We start from the raw sequence: 25,458 nt of genomic DNA, 5'->3' as shown, positions 1-25,458 counted from the left end.
ACCATGTTGCTAATCATTCACATGCCTCTCTGGTTTGGGCAGCTGTGTTAACTGCCTTGCCAGGCTCTCCGAGCTTCTAGAACTGGCCTCTAAACCTGCTGGTCAGTGATGCTGACAGGAACGCGGGTGCGGAGAGGGGTGGCATCTGGCGAGAGAGTCCGAGGAGGATCAGACAGGCCGTCATCAGGAGAGGAGCATCCTGCTCCGTGAAGGACCCATGGAGAATTATTTCTGGACACACCCTGGGACAATACTGCTCTTTGGATGGTGAGGTTGGCTAGATCAGACAAACGCTAGGCTGTGAACAGGGCAACTGGGTCTCTCTCAAGAACTGCCTGATATTAACTCAAAATTGTTACCTCCATTCTTTATCACTGATCCTACTGCATTGGCAAATAAGATAGAAATGCAAGAAGGAAAAATAAAAGGATTGCAGAAGGAAGAGCACTTTTCGGCACCCACCCTTTTCCTGCGCGTACATCTTTCCCACAGCAGGCAGAGGATGCGACGGGTCTGGGGAAGCCTGGTCAGGGTGCAGGCATGCACTCCTCCGTGCTCATGCGGCAAGCAGATGTGCAGGGGCTTTGATAACCAGGAAACCCCAAAACAGATCATGGGGGGAAATTATCTGCAGATGTGTCACAGGGAGAAGAGTCAAACAATTGCCAATAAATTAGTCAAAATTACATTTCCCCAGATCAGCCTTATCTTCTGAAGTATAAATTATGGTGCTAGGCGTAGCATGCAATCTAAATTTCCCAGTCTTCAAAGGCAAGATACCCAGAGTCCTGGATGTTCTTGGCAAATTTGTGTTCTTCCCTAAAATTATTCACAAGAGAACGGCAGAGTGTTCCAGCAGCTTGCCGCTCATTGGTGAGGCTGGTTATGCAAGAGAACAAGGGGCTACAGAGCTGCCCTGGGAGCAGAGCAGGGGGTTGCTGTGGGGTCACCCAGGGCCCAGGGAGAGCAGTTCCTCCTCTGCCCCCAGGTGGGGCCAAGGTTGACCTGACACTAAACTTTCCACGGCAGGGACTCTTCCAGATCGGTGTGGTTCTCCTAGGATCTATGTGTAAATCTCTCCTCGCGGAGTTCTAATCCTCATGCACTCATGCAATGTTCATCCGATGCCCCTAAAACCACTATGGTAAACAGAGAAATTCTGTTTTTATTAATTCACACTTTAAATGAGAGGAAGCCAAAACACAGAAGAGACCTAGGTCAAACCCCAGCCCTCCGAGATCTCTGGAATGAAGCTGGGCAAGTTTTCCTCATGCAAGAATGCTTTATTCTGCTGGGGACCAGAATGTTCAAAGTAGTGGCTCATCATCTAGAATGAATCCATTTGTTCAAGGGATTTTCAGATCGTCTCAAATTCCCAGGACAAAATGCAAAATAAAGCCTCCCAAAATTTGAAGGAAATGTACACACAAGAAATTTCTTTTTAAAACAGGTCCCTTGACTCTGGGTTTTGAATAGGCAAACTTAATTCAATGTTGATTGGTTTGTTACAAAACAGAGCATATTGACAAGATAAACATGCAAGAAGTAAAACAGACCTCTTTCCACTCTGCCCTCCTCTGTTCCCTTGGGAGATGTGCTTGTCCATCAGGGACGAGAGTCAGAGCCGAGGAGGACGCCTCCCCGAAGTGCCTCTGATCCTTCTGACTCCTGAGGAAGGCACCATTTGGTGGAATCTTACTGTAGAGGGCTGCTCAGTGTCCCCGCGCCCCCTAGCCCCTGCAGGGGTATGTCCACGTGGAACTTCAGAGTGTGAGTGTCTTAGTCCCTCTGGGCGACCCTAACGACACAGCACAGACCAGGGGCTTATAAGCAGCAGAAATGATTGCACTCAGATCTGGAGGCTGGGAGGTCAAGGCCAAGGTGGTGGCAGGGGTGGGTTCTGGGGTTGCAAGACAGCAGCCTCCTCCTTGATGCCTCCTCACCTGGCGGAAGCTCTGTGGGGTGTCCTCTGTGAGGGCGCTGATCTTAATCGTCAGGGCTCCACCCCCGAGACCCGATCAGCTCCCAGCGGCCCACCTCCTAACACCACTGCCTTGCAGGGCAGGAGTCAGCACAGAAACCTCGGACCAGCTTCCATTGCACAGCAGTCCTTGGGCTGGGCGTGAGGAGGTGCAGTGCCCAGACAGGCGAGCAGTCCCCGGGAGCTCACCGATGAGGAGGAAGACTGTGAGTCCAGAGACGAAGCATGCACACGGGAGCACAAAATGCTCCAGCTTTAACTGCAAGATGACCAGGCCTGAAAAAACATGCTTTCGGGAGGAAGAAAAGCAGGTTTTACATGCATTCTGATCTCATGGACAGTAGGGACGCAGAACAATGTCTTCACTGTGCTGTACCAGGCATGAGGACCAGTGCGCACACTCGCACACATTGCATCCGCGTGTCTGCCTCTCAGCTGTTCACCTTCCTTTCCAAATGACCCCAACCACCTCAGCTGAGTTCGGCTGGGGGCCTCTTCCCTAGGGAACCTGTCCCGCGGCGCCTGTGTCAGCCTGTGAGGGGGCGCGCTGGGTGCTGCCCGGCTCACCGTGGTGGGTCTGAGCAGCCTCAGAGCCCGCGGCGGCTGGGCAGCAGGAGGACACCCCAGGCCTACGGATGCCAGGCCCCACGGGGTCACACGTCCAGCAGCATTAACCACCACAGTCAACACCATTCTGCAGAAAATGTGTGACCCTACTGAACCCAAAGTTTCATCCACATGTTTGAATCCACAGCAGAATCGTGGTTAGAAAGCAACAAATGCCCAGCTTCCAAAGGGAGTGGAGTCTCCAGAGGCGCCAAGGGGACCCACAGGGGGAGCCTGGACTGCCTTCCAGGCGGTCCCCTCTCCGCTGCCCTGGACGCTTGCGGGGACTCCCTGCTCCCCAGACATCTGACGACAGGCCTCAGCCAGGGCAGCCCCTGTGCCGTGCCCCCTCCCCAGCGTCCTGTGCATCCTGGGGTCTGGGGGAGCCAGGCTGGCCTCACAGCCCTGCAGAGGCAAGGACGGAGCTGGCCGTGCCAATGGGCATCCCCCGGACTTCATATGTCGCCCCCCCCACCAACCACTGGGGACATTAGCAGGCACACGTGCGCGCCCTCACGCTAGGACCCAGCCATGGGAGCAGTCGGCCGAGACGTGCCGGAGCCCCCACCAGCACCACCACACTTGGCACGTGGCCGCCAGCGCCGTTCTGCCCCATTGCTTCGTGGGGAAATAAAAATCATAATAATTTCTAAGACTTTCAGAGTCTGCCTCCCAAAGTACTTTTCCAGGAACATACTTTGAAAGAACAGCATAGAAAATATGGTCCCTGTGACACAAAACTTCAGACATCCTCATGATTTAGGGGGCGCGACCGCTGAGGGGCCCTGGAAGAATTTTTTGTTTCTGAAACTTCAGGAGAAGAAAACAGTCCATGGAGTTGCCTGTGCCTTCAGAATTCAGTTTTATGTGAATTTTGCTTGGTTGGTGCTTGCTGTAAGTACAAAGGAAGTGTTTGTCATGAGGGTCTGGCTCACGCTGCAGTCATCCCAACATAAGGGGGAGTCCCTCTGGAGGTAGCATCTAAAGTTCAAAGTCTTGTACGCTTTCTAGAAAGCAAGGAGAGAAAATGTTCTAGAACAATCCATCTGAGTGAGTTGCCAATGTGTTCCTTTGTGGTGTATGAAGTTTGCTCCGGGCATGTAGGCCCTACATAGGTGGATTGTAGATTTCACCCAAACACGCCTTTGTGCATGGAGCACTTACTGAGCACCTGCCGTGTGCCTGCCTCTGCAGAAAGGGAAGTGGGGGACACAGGTTCTCTGCTAAAATCAGAAGAGACCCCTCAAGTGTGGCACACAAATTCTCCGATGAGAAGAGTTTTGTCTCAACTGAGGGAGGAAGGGCAGCTGTCTCTCCTCCTGTGCAGAATTCCCAACTCTGCCCCAGAAATTGACCACAAAACTGCAAACTGTATGAGCAGGACAGAAAACCTCAGCCTCCCCTGGACAGAGCCACGGTTTAGCAAATTCCGTTCCAAAAATGGTCTCAGCCAGCTTTCAGGAGCTTTCAAAGGTTTCTGACCGCTGTGGATCCAAATTCTCATTTTTACCATAAATCCTTAAAGGCAAAATGTTGAAAGGAATGGCCTTTAACACCTCCTTTTGCTTTCCTCAGGAATTCAGTATTAAACAATAAAGAATCATACTTATTTCTTTCAAGAAAACAGCGAAGGTAGGGCGCCTGGGTGGCTCAGTTGGTGAAGCGTCTGCCTTCGGCTCAGGCCATGATCCCAGGGTCCTGGAATCCAGCTCAGCGGGGAGTCTGCTTCTCCCTCTCCCTCTGCTGCTCCCCCTGCTTGTGGTCTCTCTCTCTGACAAATAAATAAATAAAGTCTTAAACAAACAAACAAACAAATACCAAGAAGGTAAAGGCAGAACAGGTCCTAGCATTCTGAGAGTTACCGTGAGTGAGTAGACAGTGTTTCCCTGCATCCCAAGAACAAACTGCAAAGTTAATCTCTTTCCAGGGCTGTTTGGACATGCCCCCCCCCCCCAACATCTGGTCAGACCAGGAGCACTGAGGGCCGAACGGTCAGTGGATGCGTGTCTGAGAACCCGCTCTAAGCCCATTGACGCCTCATCGAAGATGTGCCACCGCATGACAGTTATACTGTATCTTACGGGTAAGGAGACAGGATGATGCACTAGATTAATACTTTGCCTTTTTAATCTATTAATCTACCACCTTTGGGACATGATTTTAAATCCAATCCAGAGTAAAGTGACTGAAAATCATTCTGGTCTGACAGCTTTAAAAGATCACAAGTGAAATGTGTTAAGAAGGTCTCAACCGGTTGATAGCGAACAAGAGCAGCTGTGTGGAAGTCTCCTTGCCCTGCTGGGGCTCCCGCACCCTCCCGGTGAGTGCATCTGAAATGGACCATCACACACCAGCAGGAAAGCGCTCCTTTTAGACAGGTTAAGGGGATGCAAACCTATCATCCCAGATCTGGGCCATGGATGCTTATCTCCGATGGGTTTGAAAGATCCTCCTGCTTCTTCCCCTTGGGGTGAGTCCTGGTGTCGCTGCGGACAGTTAAACCTGGGGGGTGGGGAACATGCAGGCCAGGCACTAAGTACACCGGGCCTTGTGGGGTGACAAATGTCAAACTTGTTTTCTTAGAAGCTTAAATGCTGATAACAGAAGCAAAATGTGTCTGCATTTTGCAAACAAATGATGGAGCCCCTGGTTCCCTGGTCACTCTCCTTGTTTAGGCTCAGACCACCCGGGGCCAGGGACTTGAGGAAGCTCTGCAGGCGACTCTCTAACCCGCTGCTGCAGAGGGAAGCAGGGCCTCCAGGGATGGAGAGGTAGGCCCGTACCACCCCCATCTCCAGCCAGCCCCAGGCCAGCACAGGCGGACAGCACGCCGGCCTCCGCTGGTCACCGGGGGGGGGGGGCTCCGCTGGTCACCGGGGGGGGGGGGCTCACAAGTCGCCCTGGCACCAGAGAGTAAGTACACGACGCACCCCTCCCAGCGGTCTCGGGTCCAATGTGCGCATCGGCTGCCCGGAGGTGGGCCCTCTGAGGCACTTCCGTGGGGCCCTCGTCTTCCTCCTGACCCGCCTCCAGGAGCACCTCCCAAGTAAACGTGCCCCCAGAATCTTCGCTCAGAAGCTGCTTTGCCGGGGCCCCTCTGAGACGTTACAGCCCCGGTGAGGACACCGTGGGGAGCTGCTCTCGAAATGCTTCCAGGAAACAGAAGATCAGGCAGCACGAACAGCGTAGACAGGGGTGGGAAGCTGGGGTCTCCCTCGGGGGGCTCCGGGGAGACCCTGGGGGTGCGGCGGTGGGAGGGGGCTTCAGAGCGGAGTCGGGATTCCAATCTTAGAAATTGCGCCTTTCTGTCGCTTAAAGAAATGACAAGGGTGACGAAGGGAGCACATGAGTAAATGCTTTCGCCGCCCTGGAGGTGACCGGCCGCGGCCCCGCCATCAGTCACGGGGAGGACCGACCGGCGCGCGCTCAGGCCGCTCAGGCGCCTCACAGCGGGCGCGCTTGGAGTGCCAGCTCCTTGCGTCCGACATACACGATTCGATCCGATTCGATCCAGCAGCGCCCTCCGCGGAGAAGCAGCCCCCACTGTTGTCCCTTCCGCTCTGGACCTGCTCCTAGTTGTTTGCCTCTTTTAGTTAGAAAAGAGTCTCCCCACCTTGCCCGCCGCGAACTCACTGGCTCCCGCAGATGCGGAATGAGACCTGCAAACCGCAGAAGCAGGGCACACGGAGTCCCAGAGTCGCCAGCAGGCCACTTCGGAGACAAGGCCAGGTCCTCACGTGGTCTGTAAGTCCCCGCCAGCCCGACATTTCCCGCCTGGAAGGGATGACAGTGCCGCGGAGCGCCGCCCGGCCCCCAGGCCCTGCGCGCTGCTCCCCCTGCCTTCCTGCCCCGCGCCGCGCGCCTGCCCGCCCGCGGCTGTCCCTCGCATCTGCTGGGCCCTGATGACCTCGCTGGAAGGCTGGGTAAGCCCCTTCTCACCACATTTCCCACTGTCAGGCTGAGAGCAAAGTGGCATAGATTTTCCTAGAAAACCAGGTGTTTCAGGTGACCCGCAGTTTGCACAGATGTCTCCCTTGGAGGTGACGAAAGCCCGTGTGTGTGGACACTCCCGGGGACCTGCTTGTACTGCCTGCAGCCCTGGAGTGAGGACCGCTGGACAGGGCCCCCGACGTGCGCACCGCAACCGCGGCAGGGCAGGCTGCTCAGAGAATGTTTGCTGAGTGACTATGTGAGCGTGGGACGCCCCTCCCCTTTCTGAGACCCAGGTCCGCTGGGCCTGGAGCAGAGCCCGAGCCTCTGAGGCCGCGGGCCAGGAAGGGATGGGGCTGCCAGGTGCTGGTGGGGCATCGCTGTGGCGGGCGGGGTCATGTCCCCGCGGGGGGACTTCAGTGTCCACGACTCGCGTCCAGGTCAGCAGCGAACTCCACTGTTCACGAAGTGATTCCCGGAAGGAGTACCCGGCAAACACAACCACCAAGTCTGCCCATTGTTTGCATAATTGGAGACGTAACTAATGAATATGTATTAACAAAGTGTAAGTAAATATGCAATAAACATATATCTCTGTTTACATCTGTAGATTCAGGTTTCGTTAAGTTTGTGATACATTTATGGCTAGAAATGTACCCTCTCATTATTGAACGCTGGAAAACTGCACGGGGTCACCTGTGTGATTTGACTGGCCCACGACTTTAATGTGGCAGATACTCTATTTCAGTGTTTTTTCTGTATCTGTACATGTTTAATAAGATGAAGTCCATGATCTGCATGATTTCAAAGTCCTGTCCCTTTTACTTATTCTTATGAAAAAAAAGTTACAGGGCGCCGGGGTGGCTCAGTCAATGGAGCGTCGACCTTTGGCTCAGGTCGCAAAGCTCTACTTGAGCCGTAGCTGGAGGGTTTTCACCTCTCAGGTTAGGAAGGAATTTGTGTGTTCTGGCTGCTTGAGGTCTCATTTTTCACTTTTCTTCATATGAATCTGTTTGTCTGTTTGTTGCTGTGTAGTAAGATAAGGGTCCAAATTTGTGGCTAATTAGTAGCCTGTCACTTATTTTTGCCTTGATGATATGAGATGCTGCCTTTACCATAAACGAAATCCCATGTTCCCAGCTTCTGTCCTCTCTGCTCTGCCTTCTGCTCCCCTCGTCCAGCCACGCACTGGACCCGTTTAGTTGTGGAAACTTCCCGTCAGGTTTTCGTGTCTGGTGGGCCTGCTGCCCCTCTTCCTCCTTGCTCATCTGTTGCAGGGATTTTCTAGAGATGCTGGCATGATTACTCATCCACATAAACTGTATGATCAAATGCATGGCTGGAACATACACTTGCTGGCATGTGTATTGAATTTGGGCTAAATTCATATATTAACTCGGGTAGAACTGAGTCCTCCTAGCCAACATCAAAGAGTCCTTCCCATCTGCTCAGGCCTACCTGGGAGGCTGTCAGAAGTATTTGAAAGTTTCCCCAAATATATTTTCAATTGCTTATCAAGTTTATTCATAAGAATATTACGTTCTTAGGGCTCACGGGTGGCTCAGTCGGTGAAGCATCTGCCTTCGGCTCGGATCATGATCCCAGGGTCCTGGGATCGAGTCCCGCGTCGGGCTCCCTGCTCCGCATGGAAGCCTGCTTCTCCCTCTCCCTCTGCCCCTGGTGCTCATGCACTCGCTCTCTCAAATAAATAAATAATATCTTAAGAAAAAGAAGAATTTTATGTTCTTTGGTGGTTTTTAAGTGAGATTTTCTCTTTCCTTACATCTTCTAAGTGGCTGTTTGGGTTACATAGGAAGGCAACTGATTTATATGTGTTAATTTTATATCGGCCTAAATGTCCCTAAAGAAGATTTTAAATTATTTAAATAGGTTACTTAGACTCCAAGGTCATGTCAGTAGATGGGGCAGGTGTCGGACCTTCTTCCATTCCGAACTCTGGCTGTGTTGGGTAAAGATCATTTAATTTTAAATACCCAGTTGCCCAGGAAAGCAAGGAGAATCCTTGTGCCCAGAAACAAGGTGGTGTGCGTGGTGATGAGCGTAGATCCAGAGCAAAACAGGTCCTTAGGACTAGAGGCCGCCACGTGCCCGGGGATGGACCTGGCAGGTGAGGACTTCAGGCCTCGGGAGGAAGCTGGATTCCTCTGAGCTGACCCTTCAGGAAGGGGTTGGAACTACCCTCCCTCCCTCCCTCCTACCCAGGGGTGCAGCTGGAAATGAGCCTTCTGCCCAGCGCTAGCTCCAGTACACCTGCTGCGTGTGGGTGCTGGTGCAGAGCGAGGCCAGCCTGGGTCCCCCCCCCCCCCCCATAGGAGGACTCCTGCTCAGGATGCACTCTTAAACATCAAGTTTTGGGAAACAGTTAACAGACCCACAGATGGGGAACTTCAGTAGGCACATATAGAAATCACAAAGCAATTTTTTTAGAAACATTAAGCTAAGTATATACTATGTTCTCAAGTAAATAAAGATCGAACTTGGGAGAAAATAAAACAGCTTTTAAAACAAAAATAGGCAGATGGGAAAAAATGCTGTACGTGGAAAACAGTAGTGATGGCACCTCCCAATCCTTTCTCCGGATTCAGGGTGAGGGCTGGGCCGTGCAGCAGGTGTGCAGGAGCCAGTTGGGAGAGGCAGGAGGTGGGATCAGAACTGGCGGGGGCACGGGTGTGTGGGAGGCAGGCTCCCACACCGAGGTCGGCCCGAGCAGCCAGCTGCAGGGCTTGGTCCTGAGGCTCCTGTCTCCTGGGTGGGAAAACAGCATCCCAGAGGTTACACTGGGACCCCTGGGTCCAGACGTGTCCCCTCCCCTTTAGAAGGAGCTGTTCCCAGTGGGTCTTCTGTTTTGCTCAGGCTCCACGCACCCTACTAACTGACCTGTTCCTGCCCATGCCCAGCCGTGCCCAGGCCTGCAGTGCCTCCCCGGAGGGCAGGGCACCTCTCCACGAAGACGGGGCCACGATGTCCTCACAGAACAACTGGGCTGGAGGGACCAGGGCAGAAGCTGACTCCTCGCCGCTGCTCAGCCTGCCCCGAGCTCCCTGAGGCTCAGAGGTGGAAGCTCTGTCTCTCTACCCAAGCATCCTGCAGCCTCCAACCCCCTGACCTTCAGACCAGGAGTGGCGTTTGCAGGGATGTGCCCGCTCTCTCCCACCGAGCTGGAGCTGCTCCTGGAAAGGCATGGCCCATCTTCCTCAGTCTGACCCATTTGGACCCACACCAGACATTGGCCCCTGTCCTTGGCACCGTTTCTGACTTCTAGGGCTGACGGTCGTCTCCCTTCCTCCTTCCCTGTTGGGCTCACTCTTACCGTTGAGGCCAGTCTCTGGCAAGAGGTTTCTAGAGCCTCTCTGCACCCTGCCGCCCGGCCACTGGGCATGCAACCTCCCCAAGGCCAGTGGCAGGAACTTCAGCGTCCACCCCACTGTGGGCACCACACCTGGCCCTACTCAACAGCAAGGTGGGGTCCCTGGCTGTGGTCGTCCTTGGGAGAAAAGTCAGACCTCCTCTGGGATCCTGGTGGTCAGGAGAGCTCTTCGATGAGGGCACAAGCATCTGCAGGGAGCTCCCTGCCTCGGGGATGTGGTAGGGGACGGAGGCCCCACTCACACTGGAGATGAGGTCCGCCAGAGATGAGCTGTGCACAGCAGCACAGCACGCCTGTGTCCAGGACGGACCCATGCCTCAGGAAGACACAGTGGTCACAGGCACGGGGAAGGTGGGTAGATGCTCTGTGCTCCAGGCACGTGGCCAGGCCCTCCTTCCTCCTTCCCAGCAGCGAGTGTCTATGTCTGTGACCCTGGGACACCAAGTGGGAACTTCCAGGGGCCCGGGACAGGGCTTTGCCTCAGGAGAGTTAGGAATTAGGAGTCAGGAGTCAGGAGTCAGGAGAGTTAGTTAGGAGGGTGTGCATTTCAGACCCAGCGTGAGAGGCAGAAGGTAGGGAGAGACAGGAAGCCTTCACCCTCCTCAAAGCACACGCAGGGCATCCAGCTAATTCCAGGATTTTGAGTACCTCCATGAACCCCGATCAGACACCCTCCTGGGAGAAGCAGAACCATTACAAAGTTACCAAGAAAACAGATCCTGCATTTTCAGTCAGGTTCCTTTGAAGTTTGGTACCCTGTACGTCCAGTGTCAAATGTCAACACTTTTCTTCTTCCATCCAATAGGGTTGTGTAGGTCTTAACAACAACAACAACAACAACCAGCCTAAAAATAAAGTATCAATTCCCAGAAAGTGGTCTACCCCTACGAGCTGTTTTATGTTGGGCCAGGTCAATTGGTAAAAGTATGATAGAGCTCAGACCTTAAAAATAGAATTCCCATAGTCCGTACTTGTATATACTTCGAAAAATTCAGTTGCACGTATAGTCATAAAATCAAGATATAAATAGAGAAACTAAGATCAGCTTTTAAAAAGAAAAAGAAGCAAAAACACCGAGGATTAAGGCCACGAAATGCGTGTTTAGTTAGGCCGCCTAGGCGGGTAAGAGTAGCTCAATGTCTTCCACAGAGTAAACCACCGTAGGAAGCCACTCTCCCCAGGTAACCTTGGCCACGCACTTCAGCATATGTGTCCTCCATCCTGTTGCCCGAAGCTTCTGCGCCATCTGAATGCCAAGAGTAGGGAGCACCTGCTTTCTCTAGGGATCTTCAGCCTTTGCCATCGTGGGGACCACCACAACCACACTGTCTGGTGCTGGACACACCGTCTGGCCCAGCCCAGGCCCCGTGCACTGACCATCCCAACCAGACGTCGCCACCCTGGCCCCTGGCCTCCACGGGACTGGCCTCCTTGCCGTCGGAGGGCCTGGCCTCGCGTCCGTCCCCTTCCCACTTGCTTTGCTCCGGATGAGCTACCCCCGGCTGTACCTCAGAGCCCCGGGAGACATGATCGAGGAGTAAGATGTGGACAGTGGCCTCTGCCGCTTCTGAGTCTGACCTCTGACCCACCCCCCGGCCAGGCTGGGTCAACGTGGCCCCTGCCCCTTGGACTTCCCAGGACGCCATGCCTCCCAATCGCTGGCTCTTCGGCTTGGGCCCCTGGCTAAGGTGGCTTCCTTGGCTCCCTCTACGTGTGATAAATCATACCCACGGTGGTTTGGCTCACGATGCACTTGGGAGAGTGACTCCAGGCCAGGCAGGCTTCACTGCTGGTCTGCAAACTGGTCAGCGCCCAGCCGCACGGCGCGAGCCCACGGGTCCGAAGCTGGCGGGGTCCCAGCCACTCCACATGCGCCGGCGAGCCCACAGCCCTGCGGACGGTGGCTCCAGCCCACCTGCCACCCCCACCTGTCCTGCATCCACACCGGGCACAACCTCACCTCCACACGTCTTACATACCTGTCACCTCCCACCCTCTGCTTGTCCCCACCGTGTCTCCTGTGGAAGTATCCACCCACCCACCGTCTCCGCATCCCCAGTCTGACGACTCCAAGCTCTCCTCAGTCTGCAACCAGAGGGCTTTCTCTTGGGGAAAGTCAGCCTGCTCTGACCTTCCCGTCTCTAGCAGGCTGGAGCTCAAACCCATAAACCGCCCCCAATGACGGGGCGCATCTCCCCCTTCCCCATCCGTTCTTGTGCTCGACTTCGGCGATGACCTAGAGGGGCACTTGTCTCAGCGCCTTCACCCCTCAGCGAGCCTGACCCCGCCCGCCCGTCAAGGTCCTTCTCCATCACCACTGAGCGCTCCTCCGGAGGCAGGAGACGCACACCCCAAAAATGAGGTCCACTACATACACCCTACACTAGGAGCGGGCTAACCCCCCAGGAAAGTATTCAGACTCCTGCCACTGAAAATCGCCTGTGTCTCTTATCAGCTGTTCTTGAACAGCAAGACACAGAAAGAGAATATTATGCAAACAAAGAGAAGCGTGAGCCCGTGCCCTCCGCACGGTCAGCGGGCGCGTGCTCGGAGGTGCCAGCCCTCAGGGGCCCCCTCTCCTCCACGGGCGCTCCCCAAGGGCCACTGCAGGTGGGTTGCTTGGCAATTGCTTTGGAGCTTATTCAGGGCCATGATATTGAAGTTGGGATTCTACTTCTGGCTTCAGTATTCCTTGCAAATTTAAAATAACAAAGTGTTTAAAAATATATCATAACGAGTAAGTCCCAACTATAAATGCATCAGGGGAGCTGGAACTGACTACATTTAAGGTGTTAAAATAGAAGTTGATGGTGACCCCACATTATTCATCACATCGAATGGAGATGCCTTTAAATTTATATTAAATTCAATTTAAATGCCATCAAAACCATGGTTGACAAAGTACTGACAGATGAATATTTTAGTATGATTCAATAGTAGTAAACTGTATTTTCTTACCTTGAGGCAAGGTGATGGAGTTTTTATATGCAGTAGGTTGAACTGGGTTTGTAGTTACATGGCTTATGATTTCCATAAAATAAAATTTTATCTTGAAAAAATGATTTTAAGAGGTTTAAGTCTTGAACCCTGAAAACATTTCTTCAGGGTCCTTCTTGCTTTCCTCATTACTTTATAATATGAAATCCAATAGCTTCCTTCTACCACTCTGCAAAATACCTTCTGGTTTAGAATTAACAATTAGTCATTTTAAAGGACTCATGTTTGATGTTGATATTCAGTAATACTTCATCTTGATTTTTCCACTTAGTTCTTGGGTGCAGCGGGGTGAAGTGCCTTACATAGAAATTCACTTGTACCTGGTACTGAATACATAGGTGTCGAATGAATGAATGGAATGATTGATTAATTGATCAGGGTGACTAGACTCTGCAACTGTTTCTGGGAGAGAGTTCGCAGCCTTTTGTCTGACCGCTAGAGTAACCCTGGGCTTCAGATTTTACGGGTCTCATCACACAAGGATACGACCGGCCTCCCTAGAGATCGCTAGTGATGTGTACATATTGACATTATATAAGGTGATAGATACTGATATGTAGAGATTATTGGTTTTCTCCACATTATTATCGACACAGAGAAATGGAGACTGTGTGTGTGCTGAGCCTGCCAGCCTCAAGCTCCACGCACCCGCTCCTCAACCGCTACAATGCTCTCCATGTCTGCTTCCTAGAGTTGAGAGCCTGGCTTTCCAGTCTCTTGTCTTCCCTGTGGATTTACAAAGGCTCATGTGCTAGGATTACATTTTGAAAAATATTTCAAATGTATTATTATTTTCGTTAGCCCACTGTATTTTTAATTCCTGTGAATTATCTCACTAACAGTGCATTTCTAAACGGACACAGCCACACTTTGGGGTAAGCACAGATGGAGCTGCAAGTCAAGAAGCCAGGGCTCAGCTGTTGCCTTCCAAATAGCCTTTTTCTAACAAGGAGCCCGCTGGATTTAAGAGCCAAACTTCAGCCACAAGAGCCACGTCCTTGAGAAAACAACGGATTTCTTGAACTCCGAAGGCTTCCTTTGAAATGCCAAGGGCCAGAGCCTGATGGGCTCAGGACAGAGAGCGGGTCCGAGAGCGGGACGTGGCACGGAGACCTTTCCACCAACGGAGGGAAGGACGGTCTGGAGTAGCCCAGCGCCGGCAGCCTGTGATCTTCCAGGACACCCAGGGCAGGGAGACGGGGTTTGGGGTGGCCTGTGCCCCCGCCACGTGCCAGGGAAGGGCTGAGCGTGCTGGCTGAGCAGCGCCTGGGCGCTGGGACGGGTCCTGGAGTCAGGAAGCAAGTATGCTCAGACTGCACACACAGGGGCAACCAGAGCAGGAGGGGCGGAGTCTTGGTGGGGGCGACACGAGGTGTGGATTCACATCTGCAGATGCTTCAGGACGGAGACAGAGGTGGTCGGCAGACAGTGAGGAAGGGACCCACTCCAAAAGCTTCTCATTCCCCCGGAAGCGGCTGAAGATAGCCTGCACCAGGACGCTACCACCCCACCACCCATACCGGGCCACCAGCCGCAGAGGCACCTGCCAGGGAAACTGATCCTGAGAGAGAGGAAGGAGGCTCTGTGTCCACACAACTCAACAGTGGCGGCAAAGTTCGTACCAAAAATGGACCAGGGAGCCGTCCCCTTGCTTCTGGTTTGATCCCCACCGTGAGGCAGAAAGCGAGGAAGGCCGCCGGTGGGGCTGAACACGGTGTGGGTAAAGGTGAGGATGGAGGGACAGCGAGTGGATGGTGTCTGCAGCGGTCAGTGTCGGCCTAGCCCCTGCCCGGTGCCCCGCTGGCCGAGGAAGATATTTCTGCTCTGTGAGCCCTTTCATCAATGTCAGAGAGAGAGATTTTCAGAGACAATGGGGAGATGATGAAGTACACGTTCATTCATTCAGTCAAAAGTATTTGCTGAGCACCTGCCATTACAAAGGACGGCGTCAGGGTGGGAAACGCAACCTGCATTTCAGTGACTCACCGGACGGATGTGCAGGTGTTGCCTGCTCGTTCTCATGAATGCCCTTTGGATGTTGACACGGTGCCCAGCGTCCCTCCAGTGCAGCTGCTGTGATCAGTGCTCTCTTCGGGGGTCCTTCTAGGTCAGCTGGGACTGCCCCCAGCACCCTGCAATGGGACTTCCCAAATGACAAGAAATGGGCAAGGCCGCAGCTGGGAGCGTCCGCCAAGGCACGTACCTAGGACCGCATTCTCTGGGCCGTCCCGTTCCTCACACCCGCTCCGCTGGCTCGGTATCCTTGGACTTGTCCACTCGAGACCGCAAGCTCCCGCCTGCCCACCCTCCCCGCGAAGCGGTACCTCCTCCCACAGCTGCTTGCAGAGAGGAAGGGACAAAGCGGGTAAATAAGAAGGAAATGTTGTGTTTTGTTTGGATTATAATGAAGGAAGCACATTTTTTCTCAGGATCCCTCTCTTACGCATCACACACCCACAGTGGTTTTCCATTTTGCTTCATGGACTTGAACTGGGTCATGTGGCCAAGCCTTACCTGCAAAAGGTTTCTGGGGAAGTCAATGTACAGCTTTCCAAACACTACAGAAAGAAGGAATTACGGAAGAGAGGGAAGAGCCCTGAGGATGAGGAGGCAGCTGATGAGGTGGGCCACAACCCTCTTGCAAACCGCGCTCAGCCCTGCAAAAGTGCAGGGCCCGGGGGGGGGCTGCAGGTGCATGCCTCCGCGTCAGGCCAACGCCCCCATAAGCCCCTGCACTGCATCTCTCCCTGCAGGGCTCAGTGCAGCCTCTCAGGTCACAAAAGGGTGACCTTCTTCATGGAGATCCCACGGATAGCAGCTTACATTTTAACCCCTGCTCTCTAGCTTCTGAGAGATGACAATTTATTCTGCAAACAAATTACCTTGATCTTCATTACAAGGAACGCCATCCATTATTTCATATCCAGGGTGGAAGGGGTAGATGCCGGGGGCCATAAAGCATGTTTCCAATGCGCGAGCTCCACTCTGCCTTAGTCAGATATTCAAGGCTCATCTAAAAAGCAGCCACTGATCCAACATAGTTTTAAGCGGTGCCCCTTGCAAGTGCTTAATTTTGAGTGTCCCATTATTTTTATAAATGTTTAGAAATTTTTTTCCAAAAATATTTTTAAATTAATCCTACAGGAATCATGTATTTTTTTTTAAATGTGTAGTAGGAGGGGAGAATCGGTTTGGGAGGGTGTTTAATTTCTGCAAGCCGTCGGTGACTTACAGATGAAAGCAAAGATCTGCAACCCTGACAGACAGAAATCAGGAAAGCAATCCCCAAAAGGGTTTTGTCTGCTTCTCGGCTCTGCAGCACCCGACGGGGACTCAGACGTGACAAGGACTTCACGACGTAATGACACACCTACAGTACGGCATTTTGCCAACCCCTCACATGATCGACTTGGAACAAAATTACTATCTGATTATATATATTTGCCTGTCACTTGTCAATTTAAAAAATATATATAGTTTAAAGGAGTATTTATTTTTTTCTACTTGTCAGAATCCCAATAGACACATTAATTACAAACTTTACTTTCTACTCTTGAATTATCCTGGTCTCCGAAGGCCATAGATAGACACCAGAACTGAATAATTCTGAAATTATTCCTGCCCGCGCACTTAAAAATAGAAGCCATTATATTTCCCAACTTTTGCCAGATTGCAAATAAGTGAGCAGAGTGAAGGGTGGCCGTGATGAGTCAGTGCTGACTCCGCTGCTAGAATCTCATCAGGCCCAACAAGTGTCAAAGGCTTATGGTGCAGCGGTGCCCGAGTCACGTGCGGCACAGAGGAGTGCCCTCCGGCGCTGGCGTGGAGCCCCGTCCCGGCTGAGGTGCAGGCCGGCCGACCTCCCTCAGGTGAGCGGGCACCAAGTCGGGGCCACCGATGTGCTCTCAGGGGCCTGTGACAGGAACCAGCAGATCCCACTTGTAAAGATACTCGGTTGAAACACACACAACCCCAGTCAGGCTCCAGCCAGTTAGGAACCTCACCTCCTCGGCCCAGGACAGAAAGAGGCCAGCATTTGGAAAGAATTGCTTTAATGTACCCCCAGCAATGGGACTCCTCGTCCTGAGCAGTCAGGAAGCCCGGGAAGACGGAGCTTAACTCCGTCCAAAATCCCCAGGCAACAGAATTCTGTGAATTAGTCTGATCTCAAGAAACTCCAAAGTCAGAAGGCCAGATGCTCACAATGATCTGTATTATTTGGGAAAAAAGACAAGACATTCACGTTAATTCATTCTCCCCACATGTTCAGGTGCTATGGCCACGTGGCCTCCCCGAGCTCCCGGTGGTGCCGAGGCCTCACCTGGCCTTGGGAACGTGCCTGAGAGTGACGCTGTTCGACTATGCACCTGCGGCTTGGGGGCTGTGGGCAGGGGGCTGGGGGACACGTGCGGGAGGCGGCGTTTGAGATGGTCGTGCCTCTCTGGACCCGGAACCACCATCCCACCTCTATGCATGCGCTCTCTCCGTCCTGCGCCCGCTTGGCCGGCCCGTCAGCGCGCCGGCAGACTCCGGTGCCCAGGGGCCAGCCCGGGGCTGGACACGTGGCCAGGCAAGGCCGTCAGCATAGCCCGAGGTGACTGCCCAGAGATGGGCGTCTGCAACCAGCCCAGCTGCAGCCGCAGCTGGCATGGTGGCTGCATCTGCCTTGCTCTCTGCCTCCCCTCACCCTGTCCCTCCCTAAAACATCAAGAACACAAGGCACACGCTCTGTGTGCAGAGTGGAGGACAGACGCACAGCAGACCCGTCCTCCCTCTGCTTGAGGGGAGGGGGCCCTGGAAGGTACCGGCCCTGGGTTCCCCGGGACCTGACGAGGAGAGGAGCTGCCGCCTGAGGAGCAGGAAGCTGGGCTCATGTCCGTGGGGGAGCCATGTCCCCCGGAGGAGGACAGTCAGCAGTGTGTCTTGAACAAGAGTCCCTGTAACCAAAGCCCTGCGCGGTCCCCTCTGCCCTGTCCCACCTGGGGCCCTTCTCCTAAGCCAGCAGTGCACAAATGCCCAAGGAACCCCATTCCCCATCCAGTGGTTACTGTTAGGACAGTTGCTGGGGTTTAGTTGTGGGTGTGTATGGCAAAGAATTTGGAGAGGACAAGCACGTATAAAAGCCAGACAACAGGGTCATCGCTGACCCTCCGTCGCCATCAGCCCCGAGGGTTGCACCCATCCCCGTCTTCACTGGGGCGCCCTGAACTCAGCCGGGAGCCCCTTGCTAATTCAACAGGAGCTCCTGATAAGAGGAAGGAGCAGGTCAAAGGGAAGGAGCATGTCCAACTGGTGCTGGAGTTGCGACGGGACATCACACCGGGGAGAACACATTCCCTGTTAAACAGAAACTCAGCACCGTGGTCCCTGCACTTCTGTCATCCGTTCTCGTGAGAGGCTGCGTGGTGACCACTGGCCTGTCTGAACTTGAGGGTAGGCTGATGGGGAATTTACCTGTGGAAAATAAGGTGTCCCTCTGTGGGCAACGGGGCCTCACGGTCCCTATCACTCCAAGACCGGTCCCTCTGCGCGTGGACAGGCCCCTCTTCCACCCTGACACCTCCGTGTCCACGGACGCACCGGCAACATCCCCCTCAAGGACACAGGTGGACGGTCCGCCTCCTGGTATAAATGAACGGGAACCTCCCGGTCAGCCATTCTGTGGTTTGGGGGTTTCAGGATCGTTGCAAAGTGAGCATAAGGCACAGGAACAACATTTTTGGAGGAAAAGTACTTTTTATATTCTAAAACAGAGTGGCAGAAAAGAATTAGGCAACATCTTGGGGACGCTGAGCACGCAAGTGAGCCGTGGTTCTCCGTGCGCACGGCCCGCTGGCTGTGGCTTCTCTGTCCACCCATCCTGAGGCTGCAAGCCCAGCGAGCTCCAAGGGGGACATGTACTTGACAAAACAAGGACTTAGCTGGGGATGACGCGTGCGGTCTGCACGCCCTTCAGCATGTTTACCAGGCCTTGGAACGTGTCAAGAGTGAAGCCCGTCTGTCACAGGCCCCCTCTTGGACTGGGATTCCAGTTTAGGAAGGAAACGATGGAAGTGGAATTTTGTGGCAGAGATGAGCTGAGCACCTCGGAGAGTCCCCACGATTGTCCTCAGCCAAGCGGCAGGAACCGCCGACCAGAATTTCTGAGGGCCTTGAATGAAAAAGATGCCTCCTTGTTCGCTTTTGGTGATTCAATGCAGTAAGACTAATATTCCTTGGTGAGTTTCCTGGAAGAAAGGGTGCCCTGAAAGACAATTGAGCCTGTGCCTCCATCCCAGGGCCCTACAGGGGGGCAAATCCACTTGGAAATTAGGCTTCGCCTCACAGCGTCTTTGTCAGTGTTCTTTTTTCTTTCCACGTATTTTGAGAATGTTTGTTAGATTCAATTCACAGGTTTGGGCTATTTATTTGCTGGGATTTCTGTCCTCAGAACACAAAGCCAAGGATTTGTAAAACAGTCTCCCTCGTGGCGTCTGTGGAATGCCACGTGGCTGGCGGAATTACAGAGTGAGGCCACAGAGTGCTCGGGGAAGAAACAAGAGGGCTGGAAGCTTCCAGAAGCAAGGACTCCCGCAAGGGCACCAGGAAGCCTGGGCCCTGGTACCCCTGGTTTGGGCCCAGGCTAGCCTCTATCGGTGACGAGGAAAGACGTGACAGTCCCTGGTAATCAGGGCAACTGAAAAATGCGGTTGGCATCCATTACCCGTTCACTGAAGCTAGACACCCGTCACCATGGTTCCCGTGTGTACACCTGATTAGCTTTCGCCTCGCTCACCTTTTAGGGGTATTTACTGCCTTTACTGATAGGCAGGCACTCTCTCTACCTGCTGTTCACAGAGGCAGAAGCGAGAGCTGTGGCCCTGGAGCGGGCAGCTGGGGGGCACGCTGGCCCCCCTGCCTAAACCCCGTAGAAGCAGAGGGCCCCACTCAGAATAAAATTAAAATCCTCACCACCTTTTAGAGAAGCGTGAATAATCTATAGCTTATAGACCACACTAGCAGCTTTCCATCCGTCCAACCACAATCCTCTGCGAGAAATAGATTTTTATATCTACGCACACAAACACACCTGAAACACCCGTTCACAAAGCCTCCTTATCTACCCAATGACATTTTCTATTTTATTTTGTTTAAAGGAACCTGCTAATTGATCTTATGACCCCCTGTGGGTCACAACCCACACCTTGAAAATACGCCTAAACTACTTAGACCACCTTGCACGTTCATGAGTGCGTCACTGCAGACCCGCGGTTAGAAGCATCAGTCTGTTTGGTTGTTTCTACCTGGGGCAGATACTTGTGTTCCTAGAGCCACACGCTCTGTCTTGGATCAGGAAGCGTGTATTCAAGAGACATCAGGCTACATTTCTAACTCAGTTTCCAACGACCACTACTGCCTGAGTCCTTATGGAATTGAACCTAGTACTCGGGCACTTAAGTAATCTAAACTCAACAGAACAGGTGGGTGTTATGGGTAAACTTCGTACAGGACTTTCTTTGTTCAAGGAGGTCTTTCTAACGACAGAAAGATCCCACATCACCCCAGAGGATCTTGAGATTATAAACGCTTCGATCTAGAACAGATCTCATTGATCTGCCGTCCCGATTCTGTCCTATGGATTGAAAGGAAAACACTTAGGGATCAATTTGAGCAGGCTAGAATGCGTAAGACGTGCAGTAATGCAAGTTGAGCTAAGGGACGTGCGGACATGGGCAAGGCCAAGGCCACGCAGCGGGGGCCAGAATGAGGGGCCAGACTTCAAGGCCGTGCCCGTGGGGAGTTCTGTGTCTGTGCCATGGCTGTCCACCGTCCACACTCACCTGCCCACCAGGACGGGAGAAGGAGAGTCGGCAGGATCGTGGGCACTCTGAACTATCTGCACATCTTGCAGGGTCACCGAGAACTCTGAGTTGAGAGAGGAGATGGGGGCCGTGGCTCTGAAAACGAGTCATCTGTGCTAAGCTCATCCAAAAGTCGAACGTACAACCCTAGCCTCATTAGCTCTATGTTTCGATGAGGTCAGATTGGGGAAGAAAAGAAAAGAAAAGAAGAGAAGAGAAGGGAAAGAGGAAAGGAAAGGAAAGGAAAGGAAAAGAGAAAAACAAGAAATAGGAAGTTTTTTGTTGTTGTTGTTGTTTTTAATTTAAATGCACACCCATGAAATGGCATCCCCAAGGGAAGTGAAACTAAGAATTTGAAATGAAAATTGCCCAAGAAAGGCCATGCAAATGATACAAAAGGATAAGAACCCAGGGGCCCGCTGCCTGCTTCTCACCCCTGGATGTGGCTGGGAACATTTTCCATTTGTAAAATCCAAGGTCATTTTAGTCACTAGTGAAGTGCTTGTGGAATTATTAATAGAAATTTTGAACAACGCTGCTCCAACAGAATCATGATCTATATGCCTCTGACAAGCAGAGTGTTCAGGATTCTGAGCGGTTTGGATAACAATGGCTGGTTTTTCTCATACAAATGAGCACCTGTCAGGCTTTCCAATAAAGAACTTCCACTCAGAGCATACCAAACTCTCCCTTACCTAACTGCCATCGTCCTAGGATCCCTGGAAAGGTATTTTTAAACGTCTTTCAATATATTTCCTGACTTCCAAGTGCAGCAGAAATAGTTTGTCCACGTGTAAAGCTCCCCTTTCCCCAGCGCGGCTCAAAGCCAGTGAGTGTCTGAGAGATGGCAGGATGGCAGGCCATCACCCTAATCACTTCTGAATTTATTCTTCAAAACCACATCATGAAAATGCTGCAATCTGAAAAAATGGGGTGGGGCGGGATGGGGGGGTGGTTGTTCTCAAGGAAGAAAAACTGGTTTCGGTGCAGAGTTGGAGCGTACCCTCAACTCCACACGCTACCCTGGACTGTGGTCTGGGCAACGGGCTTCTCCCCAGCTCCCTAATAGCCGCGGGGGCCCCCGGAGAAACCTCATCGTCCGTGGGACAGCTTCTGGAGCACACGGAGAAGGTGGCATTCTGCTCTCCTGCATCTCACGGCCAGTGGTGTGTAATACGTTGGTATCTGTGAAGTTCTGTGAGCTGTTTGGACAAGGGTCTCAGCCGTGTGTTTACTGCTTTACCAAGAAAGGTCCGAAATCCACAGAGCTAACAATGGCTTTCTTTTCAATGTTAGAAAGTCTTAATTTCTCTCCTCCTTCCTTCCCGCCATCAAGCAAGTACACCACTACGGGAGGGTCACATCGCTATCTTTTAAAAAAATTTCCTTGTGGGTTTGAAATTACCTTTAGAGACAGCATACACAACATCCATTTGCAGCCTGGAAGACTTACGAAGCATTCCAACTTACTCCTCTAATAAAAGATTCTGTAAGTAGCTCAATGGACTTAATAATATTCAAGAAATTGAATAAGATATTAAATAGTTTTTCACAGCCCTGTAAAACCTTCTGATTCCTGTCTGCTTCGTGTATGCTTCACTTTAAACAAAATCTTTTTGAAAGAAAATAATTTTAATTTTGTTACCACAATGTTCACTTTGCAGCTGAGTATCGGCTGTGAAAGCAAACGGTCCTTCCAGATAATCAATCAATGACTATGTTATCTGATACGTTCTAAGTTTTGTAGACTCGTCTAGCAGCTTGATTCAGAAAAGGAGCTGAATGCCAGGGTTTCTGTGTGGACACATCCTCAGGAATGGTGCATTCCATCCTCTGCTTGCCCACCCGAGACAGGTAAGGTCGGGGAGGTTACGGGACGTGGCCGGCTGGAGCCAGAAGGCAGGACTCCACAGGCAGCATGCTCTTCCCACACCTTCTCAGCTCACTGGACACTCGATGGATGTCTGTGGATTATATTATCACTCAATAAATATAGAGGTGGGTTTCAACATACTTGCTCTGATATTTCCTGCAGAACACACTGGTCTGGCACTGTGCCAACCGTGGGGCCACACACCTGGGCAGTGGACAGTCCTTCCTAGGCTCCCTGCAGGAAAGTTCCCTAGCACCCGCTGGCCACCAAGGGGGTTCCATGGAGGTCGTGTGGCACTGTGAGGGGCCGGGAGTGGCCAGCTCGCCGAGGACCCCACCAAGAGGCCAGTGAGCAGGATGATGAGGTCGCATAAGAGGGCAAGGGGTGGGTACGTACTCGAGAAGAACGTGGCACTCAGCATCCCCCCGGAAGCCACTTGCTTGTCCACCATCAAGCCATGCCTTTACACAATGTCCCAAGCCTAATATATTTATTTGTGTTCAAAACCTGGACATGTGTATTCATTGAAACTAGGCCTTGGACCCTTCCTCCTGGCTCTAGGTATATGTGGAAGGGAAAGCCCAAGGACAGGAAGGGTAAACTCCATTCATACCTTGCAGTGTTGTCCACACAGAGGGTGCCAAGTTGCTGATTGGTGGTAAGTGACAATCCCAAATATTCCTTTAATACGTGATCACCTTGATCCATCTTGCTAAGGGGTTCTTAATCCATATGAAGTAGCATAGACAACTCCTGCTCCAAAATTAGATTGTGCAGGCAAAGCATGAATGCGAGGGGACGAGCCTCCGTGGGCAATTAGGGCAGCGTCATGGTCTTCTGGAACTTAACAGGCTGTGTGTGCGTAAGAGCAAAAGGCGGAGATGTCGTGCATGATTCTGAAGGTTGAGGCAACGTCACCTCAAGAAAGCTCAAAAAGGGAATGGAATTTGATAGAAAGTACAAGAAACAGGATGTGCTTCTGTAGGTCGTTCCCTCCACAAGCCTGGCTGTGTCCTGGGGAACTTGAGTGAGCTAGAAGTTGGCAGTTCACTCCTTAGAAGAGGGTAAATTAAAGGATGTTCGCATAAGCCACAGCTCCGTGCTTCATCTCCATTTCAGAGTTTAACTTATTCTGGGAAATTCAAACTCCATAATAAATCCCAAATAAATAAAGAGGTAGATAGTTCTCTCTATATATAATCAGGAAAGGAAAGCTCTCAGGAAAGAAGCCGAGGGCTGAGGCCGGCAGATCCTGGGGTTGGACCTGGAAGGGCCCCTACCCCGGCGGGCAGCCCTGAAGGTGACAGAGGCCGGCCGGAGAGCTGAGACCACGGTCTTTACTGCCATTCTGCATGGCAGTGGTTCTGGAGGGTACGGGGTGCTCGTTTGTTTGTGCAGATGTGGAAGCCCTTTTTGTGAACTCGCTATAGAGTAATTGAAGGAGAACAACCGAAGCTCACTGCTGCTCTGCTTAACTCCGGAAGGGCTTTCCACCACTCTGCACTGGTGCAGGGAAAGTCTGTGTTGCATACAAGACTGAGTCTCTGTTCATTCTACTTCGCTGTGTGTTTACACATATCTGCAGGTCCTGATGGACGTTCATGAAGACAATCCCACTGATGATGGAGGTTTAGGGAATGTGTCATCCACATGACCTTTGGCTGGGTTCTTGCACACAAGCCAGTTTGCAGCAGGGACAGCTGAGCGTGGGTGAAGAGAGCCTGTGGTGGAGGGAAGGACAAAGCAGTCTGGTAGAGCAGACTTTGGGTGGAGACTTGGCTGGGCCAGGAAGGGAGCAGGGGGCCTGCACTTTGTCCAGTGCTGGATCCAGAGCCCATTCCTTGCCTCATGTTATTTTGGGCCAAGTACAAGTCTGTTCTGTAACTTGCGACAAGTTTCCTGGCTGTAGGATGGAGATGACAATCCTTGCTGTTGTGTAGTGTTGGGGTGAGGTGTGCATGAGGGGTCCACAGTAAGTACACAGAGGAAGCCTGAAATCTACGCCGGCAGGTTCTCCTGTATGATTGGCTGTGCGTCCTGAAAGCTCTGAGCTTCAGCCTCCTCCTGCCTAACATGTGAAGCCAGTAACATCCCCCAGGGACACCGTAGGCTTTGTACAATGTTTCAGTGAGACACTGGATGTGAAGGCGGACACGGACCCCAAGCAACTACAACAGTAACATCAAAGATCCCTGATCACAGAATCACCAAGACAAATTTAATAATAACAAAATTTTCATCATTCCGATATTGGAGAAAGTACCAAAAAGTAACACAGAGACATACAGTGAGCAAATGCTGTTGGAAAAATGGCCCTGACAGCGTCGCTCCATGCATCGTGGCCACAAACCTTCCATTCGTAAAAATGCAGGATCTTCCACATGCAATAAAACAAAGTACAATAGAATGAGGTCTGCCTGTACCAAATGCATTTATAAACAGAATGATGAAATGGATTGATGCCATTGCTAGGAAGCCATCACTTATTCCGTGGCAGCTGAGAGTTCAGTGGCAGAAATTAAACTTCAGTTCCCTTTGCATTTGTACCTAAAAAGGGTTCCACACGTCTGGCAGAAACTGTTACTAGAAGTTCCCCCTTAAGGAAACATGAGAAGGTGCCATTGCATTCACCTCCACCATAGCTGAGAGTAGAGCAAGGACCTGCCAGCAAGAGGCTGGACTAGGCATCTACCTGCGGCTGTGTCCCTCCCTGCTCCCTGATGAGACCCCCTCCGCTTCTCACCCCACACAGACTTTAACCAGCCTGTGGGTTTTCGAGACATCGTGATCATTTAACAAGTATTTAATAAGGGCACATACATAAAATAAGTTCAAATTGTCT

This window comes from Zalophus californianus, chromosome 5 (assembly GCF_009762305.2).
Source record: "Zalophus californianus isolate mZalCal1 chromosome 5, mZalCal1.pri.v2, whole genome shotgun sequence".
In the NCBI taxonomy this organism is placed as follows: Eukaryota; Metazoa; Chordata; class Mammalia; order Carnivora; family Otariidae; genus Zalophus; species Zalophus californianus.
This window is presented reverse-complemented; position numbering follows the sequence as displayed.